Genomic DNA, 7,669 nt, shown 5'->3' with positions numbered 1-7,669 from the left:
AAGTTAAGCTGCAAACTTTCAAATAATAAAATGCAGCATGTGCTGGAGACCTGAAATAGAAACAGAAAATGTTGGGTAAAGTTTAGTCTTTTTTATTGGTGCCACAAGGAGGCTTACATTAACACTGCAATGAAAGTTATTGTCCACTTTGGTAGGAAGAATGGTAGGAAGGACTATTACTTACGGGGCGAAAAACTGCAGCAGGCGACGGTGCAGAGGGACCTTGGGGTCCTTGTGCATGAGTCACAAAAACCCAGTTTGCAGGTGCAGCAGGTGGTCAGGAAGGCAAATGGGATGCTGGCCTTCATAGCGAGGGGGATTGAATATAAAAGTAGGGAGGTCTTGCTGCAGCTGTATAGGGCATTGGTGAGGCCGCAGCTGGAGTACTGTGTGCAGTTTTGGGCGCCGCACCTGCGCAAAGATATTTTGGCCTTGGAGGGAGTGCAGAGGAGGTTTACTAGGCTGATACCGGAGTTGAGGGGGTTGAGCTATGAGGAGAGGCTGAATAAACTGGGCTTGTACTTGTTAGAGTTTAGAAGAATGAGGGGAGATCTCATTGAGACGTTTAAGATGATGAATGGGATGGATAGGATAGAGGTGGAGAGACTCTTCCCGCTCAAAAAAGACAGTAGGACAAGGGGGCACAGCCTCAAGATAAAAGGGGGGCGGTTTAGAACGGAGTTGAGGAGGAACTTCTTCACTCAAAGGGTGGTGAATCTCTGGAATTCTCTGCCTGTTGAAGTGGTGGAGGCTGCCTCACTAAATATTTTGAAGACGCGGGTTGATGGGTTTTTGATAAGAGAGGGGATTAAGGGTTATGGGGAGAGGGCGGGAAAGTGGAACTGAGCAGCGACAGATCAGCCATGATCTTATTGAATGGCGGGGCAGGCTCGAAGGGCTAGATGACCTACTCCTGCTCCTATTTCTTATGTTCTTATGTTCTTATTGTGAAAATCCCCTCGTCAACACACTCAGGCACACTGAGGGAGGATTTAGCCTGGCCAATGCACCTAACCAGCATATCTTTCAGACTGTGGGAGGAAACCTATGCAGATATGAGGAGAACGTGCAGACTCCGCACAGACAGTGACATAAGTTGGGAATCAAACCCCAGATCCCTGGTACTGTGAGGCAGCAGTACTAACCACTGTGCTACTGTCCCGCGCCAAGCTCAGTCCATGATATCTTTTGTCAATCTCTCCTTAGCTCTGACCTATCACTGACTTTCCATTTGGTCCCATTCCCCCACTTCAACTATTCATTACATTTTTATCCCTCTTCAGTTCTGTAGAAGGGTCATATGGGCTCAGAATGTTTACCCTGTTTCTCTGTCCACTGCTGCTGTCAGACTCGCTGAGGTTCGCCAACATTTTCTATTTTTATTTAATATTATAGCTGTGAACTTTTGGCTGGAACATCAGCAGCAGCACACCTGTGAGAGAATCCTGAGGCTTGACCCTGCCAAACTCGGCCTTAGATTTTAGTGGGTGGGGGTTTATTCAATCTAAAAGATTGACTGTAACCCTGGATTCAGGATCAGCTCAAGGTGCTGAACATAGTTTAAAAGGATGGTTACATTGACTGTTCAAAAACTGGGAGAGAGGTTGACCAAATTCAAAACAATGTCTGGAACTTTCTGGCCGTTCCGCTGTGGAATTTTTCCGACCTGCCCATGGTGACACCCCAGCGTGGGTTCCCAAACCACCCATTGATCCTGGCACTGCCAGTGGCAATGGCAGACCACCTCCACTGGTGCAAAAAGTGCTGCACAGGGATGGAGAAAATCCAATCCAGAGCCTCGCATGTTATGGATAAGAAAGCTTTGAGAGATAGTAGCAAACTGTCATCAAATCCTGCTGTTACAACAGGAGTGAGAGACTGGGAGAGAGTAAGAAGTCTCGCAACACCAGGTTAAAGTCCAACAGGTTTATTTGGCAAAATAAACCCGTTGGACTTTAACCTGGTGTTGTGAGACTTCTTACTGTGTTCACCCCAGTCCAACGCCAGCATCTCCACATCATGGCTACCAAGAGAGAGACAGAGAGAGGACTGTTACTATGTAAATTTTGTTTTCAGCAAGAGTAACTATTTTCAAATGAACAAGGTAACATAAGCCAGGGAGCACCAGAGACTGACAGACAGTGGACAAACTCTGCCTGGAGACAAGCTCGAGGCCACCCAGAGACCGACTATGGAATTCGCTACCATAGAAAGCAGTTGAAGCCAAAACAAATTGGAGTGCGATCTTACTGGCCGTTCATGCCACATCCCACTGCAGCAAGGCTGGAGAATTTGTACCCAGTCAAATCTCCGTTCACTGTAGCAGGATGGGAAAATCCCGCTGGTGTGAACAGCCGTGACATTCCGGCATGGATGTTTCCAAGAAGGAGTTAGATATAGCTCCTGGAGCTAAAGAGTTTGAAGGGTATGGGGGGAAAAGTCGGAGCAGGTTACTGAGTCAGATGATCAACCATGACCACGATGAATGGTTAAGCTTGCTTGGATGGCCTACTCCTCCTATTTTCTATGTTTCTATGTTTTTAAGTAACATCTCTGCAAAGGGATAGAAAAGAAAATGAAGCTAAGGAGAGAAAAAACACCTGTAATCACTCGATGATTGCTGATGTCTCACATGCAGTGAGACAGTGAGCTGTTTAATCTATATCAAAATCCTTGGTCAGATTAACAAACACCTTTTTGAGGTCCTTATTGAGTTTGCAGGATGTTTGTTGAATTTGACATGCTGCAAAGATCACGTCTCCTATTCCCGGTCCTTCACGGAAGTCACGCTGTGAGTCTGGGAACACAGACTCAATGACACGAGTGACAATCTGACCTTTGCAAGAATTTCTCCTGCTGTTGAAAGAAGTGAGAGTCACCAGCAAGGAACCAAGATGCTACTACACAATACACAAGCTGCAGACCAAACTAAGAGAAACAAGGAACCAGTGGTGATGAGCTTCAAGCAGCTATTGATACAAGTGGCCTGAGAGCTTGACATAAAGGTCTGTAATCAGTCAGTGGGCCCAAGGCTAACCATGTGACATCCATCCTCTCAGCAGATGGCAGTCAGCTCCTAATGGATAGGCATAAGGCTCTTCAGTATTTGCGAAACCAATAACAGTGCGCAGTGATAGCACTGAGTCTCTTCCACAACACCACACTCTGGAAGATCTTGCTCTCAATCAATCTCGAGTTACAAAGGCCATATAGTAGCTTTCTAGGGGCAAGTTTCTGGGAGCTGATGATACCTGTCATGGCTTTTGTTCCCTTCCTTCTTAAAGTGATGATTGGACCCTGGAATTATGAGAATAAATTGCACTCAACAAACAGGTTTCATCTTAACTTTAAACTTATTTATTAATTAAACCAACAGAACCATAAAAACAAGCAGTGCTGGAGAAACTCAGCAGAATCTGTGGGGAAAAATAGAGTTAACAGCCGGAATTCTCTGGCCGTTCATGCCAGCGGGATTCTCTAGTCCTGCCAGCAGTGGACCCCCTCCTGAGGGTTTGCTGGCAGTGTGGGGTGTCCTCAATGGGAAATCTCATTGACAGCAGTGGGAGCAGTGAATCCCATTGCCAGCAAGAAACACATGGGTGGGAGGTTAGAGAATCCTGCCTTACATTTCGGATAAAGCTAACATTAACACTGTGAAAAACGATAGGTCGAACCTATTTATGATTTGACTGAATCTTACAATCCTTCTGTGGCTAGTCAATACCCATGTTGATTATAGGTAGGATGGCTGGATGCAATGCCCATGCTTCAACATTCTTCTTTTTATCATCACACTATCACAGACCTAGGCCTCAGACATAGGTTCAGTTAATAGCCTGCTGGATTACCTGGTCTTTCTGACCCCTTTCTCTTGGCTTTTCAGTTTCCTGAACTATCCAAAACAGCAAAGCCAAAGACAATTTCTTATGTCCTCCCCTGAGGTTTACACAACATAAGATGAGGTATTTCCCTCATAGTGATGGGCACTTAGCTCATAGCTTTGTTCTGGTACTAATGCTTCTCACCAGGACCTGGTGGTGATTCATAATTGCAGTTAATTTATGGAATTGCCCAGCTGTTAACTTTCTCCAAACTGATCATGAGTCACGGCTTCAGATAACTCATTCTTGCTGTGCGTCATGGTTAACTGTTTCATCTCACCTGAAGTATTGAAGTACAGTGAGACTCACAGGCAGAGGGAGCTCACCAGTCCCTTCTGTCTAATCCGCAGTAGGAGTGGGTGCCCCAAGACTAACATTTATCCCTCAACTAACATCAATATTACAGACCAAGTTTTATTCTTTTTGAGAGCTTGCTGTATGGAAATTGGCAGGAATGTTTTCTACATCATAACAGTGACTACACTTCAAATGAACATCATTGGCTGTAAAGAACTCTGAGGTAGAGAATGGCACTGTAAAAATAACCTTCTTTTTGTTTCTCAGATTGTGGATCAAAGGGAGCAATTGCCATTTATGGGTGTACCATCATATAGTCTTTGGGACAAGCGTAGCTGGAAAATCCTGCCCACTGTGTTTGATAATAATTCTGTGATAATAATAATTTTGGGACACTTTACCACATTAAAGGCATTATTTAAATAGATGTAGATGTTTGCATATTGGTAGCAGCATGGCCCTTGAAATGGAGACTGTGTTCCAAGGACCACATGATTGGCGAGAAGCATTTGGATCCCTCCAGCAGGAATCTGAGCAGATTAGCAGGAGGGCTTAGACCACAGGTCGATGAAGGATTGGCAGTTGGAGTTCAGAGGAGCAGTCATACTTGATGTTCTTGTATATAATTACTCTGTTGGCAATAAAACCTTTTTGGTTGAAACTTCATTGAGTTGCCCTCAATCGATTACAATATTGCTGATGCTTCTCACAGCATTAGTTACTGTAGGGGTGCATTAATGAAAGCAGGGTAGCAGAGAGGCCTGATCCAGTGAATGAAGGTGGTTTGCACATGACAGTAATTGAATCACTGCTTAATAAAAATCAACCGGTGTTAATATTCAGTCGCCTGGCTTGTTCACATCTGAAACCACAGCACCAAGTCGACAACTGTTAATTAATTATGAATAATTTATAACTTTCTATTGCAATCAGATCTAGTGTGCATCCACATTCTGAGCAGAAGACATGTCAAGGACTCATCATCTAATAATGTAAGAAGCAGTTGACACAGGCACCTGCTTTTGGCGAGGTATAAAGGTTCAATAAAAACATCTATATCTATTTAAATAATGCCTTTAATGTGGTAAAGAGTCAGAAAACACCTCACAGAATTGTTATCAAACACGGTGGGTGGGATTTTCAGGCTGTGCTTGCCCCAAAACTGGAAAATCCTGCCCAAGGCCAGTGGATCTTCTCATAAGAACATAAGAAATAGGAGCAGGAGTAGGCCATCCAGCCCTTCGAGCCTGCCCCGCCATTCAATAAGATCATGGCTGATCTGTCGTGGCTCAGTTCCACATTCCCGCCCTCTCCCCATAACCCTTAATCCCCTCTCTTATCAAAAACCCGTCAACCCGCGTCTTAAATATATTTAGCGAGGTAGCCTCCACCACTTCAACGGGCAGAGAATTCCAGAGATTCACCACCCTTTGAGTGAAGAAGTTCCTCCTCAACTCCGTTCTAAACCGCCCCCCCCTTTATCTTGAGGCTGTGCCCCCTAGTCCTACTATCCTTTCTGAGCGGGAAGATTCTCTGCACCTCTATCCTATCCATCCCATTCATCATCTTATACGTCTCAATGAGATCTCCCCTCATTCTTCTAAACTCTAACGAGTACAAGCCTAGTTTATTCAGCCTCTCCTCAAAGCTCAACCCCCTCAACTCCGGTATCAGCCTAGTAAACCTCCTCTGCACTCCCTCCAAGGCCAAAATATCCTTGCGTAAGTACGGCGCCCAAAACTGCACACAGTACTCCAGCTGCGGCCTCACCAATGCCCTATACAACCGCAGCAAGACCTCCCTACTTTTATATTCAATCCCCCTCGCTATGAAGGCCAGCATCCCATTCGCCTTCCTGACCACCTGCTGCACCTGGATTCCCGTAGTGGGCGAGATGGGAAAATTCCCCTCAGCTATACACTGAGCCCGTAAGGAGATATTAGCGCAGTGACCAGGTGAAAGGCGTGGAGAGGTTTACGGAGGGATTGCTTGAGTTCACAGGCAATTAAAGGCTTAAGGTGGCATGATTGAAATTGGGGATTTAGAATTTTGAAGTTTAAAGATTTGCAGGAGGGTTGAATTAAAGGAGTGCAGGGATCTCAAATGATTGTAGAGATGCAAGTGGATACAGAGTTGGAAGGGGGGAGGGCAAGAAGTGAGTTAAACCCAAGGATGCTGCATCGTGGATTATCGCTGCACATGAGGTAACTTGCTTGAGGTTCACGACAATAACTAAAGAATTAAAACAAAACACTGCAGATGCTGCAAATCTGAAATCTAGAATCATAGAATCCTACAGTGTGGAAGGAGGCCACTTGGCCCATCAAGTGTGCTCCAACCACAATCCCACCCAGTCCCTATTCCCATAACCCCATGCATTTACCTTAGCTGGCCCCCCCGACATTAAGGGGCAATTAGCACAGCCAATCCACCTAACCCACACATCTTTGGACTATGGGAGGAAACCAGAACACCCAGAGGGAACGCACGCAGACACGGGGAGAGCGTGCAAATTCCACACAGACAGAGATGCCAAGCCGGAAATCAAACCCGGGTCCCTGTTGCTGTGAGGCAGCAGTGCTAACCACTGCACCACGTGCCACCCCTATAGACAAAAAATTCTGGAAATATTCAACAGGTCAGGCAGCATCTGTGGAGACACAGGATTAACTATTGGCTCTTGCTGACCGACCCTAGGGAGAGGGTCAATCATCAAGAGCATCCATTCCTTCTTACTATTCAGTACGGTTTGCAAGAAATATGTGTGTTGAGTGTGTATCTTTTGTGTGTGTATATGTGCATATATGTGTACATATGTGTACATGTATGTGTGTGTGCGGCTATGTGAGTATACACGTATGTGTGTGTAAACATGTGTATGTGTTCATGCATGTGTGCATGCATGAGTTTGTGTGCGCACGTGTGGGTGCATGTCTATTGGGCTTCTGTGTGTGTGTGTGTGTGTGTGTGTGTGTGTGTGTGTGTGTGTGTGTAACTAGCCCATGGTAGTTCATTATCCTGATTCACACATGTGGAATAGTCATTTACACAAAGTACTGGCGTGAGGAAAGGCACCCTAAAAGCAGAGTGGGAGGGTTACAAAATGTTAGCAACGCAGACCAGACTGATTGTTCCAATATATCCACATTCATATTCCACACAAACTTCCTCTGCCTTACGAGTAGCTTATCCTTCTATTCCTTTGTCCTCACGTGTTTATTTAACTTCCCTTTAATGCATCTATATCATTCACCTCGTGGCAGCATAACTCACACTGCTCTCTGGATAAAGAAGTTTCTTCTCAATTCCGAATTGAATTTAGAAGTGACTATTTTATATTTATGGCCCCTAGTTCAAGTCTGACCCACGAGTGGGGACAGTTTCTCCCAATTTACACCTCAATAATCTTAAAAACCACTTTCAGGTCACCACTCAACCTTCCCTTTTCTAGTTCTGCAGTCAGCCAAGTTAATTAGTGAATAAGTGTTAAA

This window comes from Carcharhinus amblyrhynchos, chromosome 6 (assembly GCF_965287045.1).
Source record: "Carcharhinus amblyrhynchos chromosome 6, sCarAmb.v2.hapA, whole genome shotgun sequence".
NCBI classification, from domain to species: domain Eukaryota; kingdom Metazoa; phylum Chordata; class Chondrichthyes; order Carcharhiniformes; family Carcharhinidae; genus Carcharhinus; species Carcharhinus amblyrhynchos.
This window is presented reverse-complemented; position numbering follows the sequence as displayed.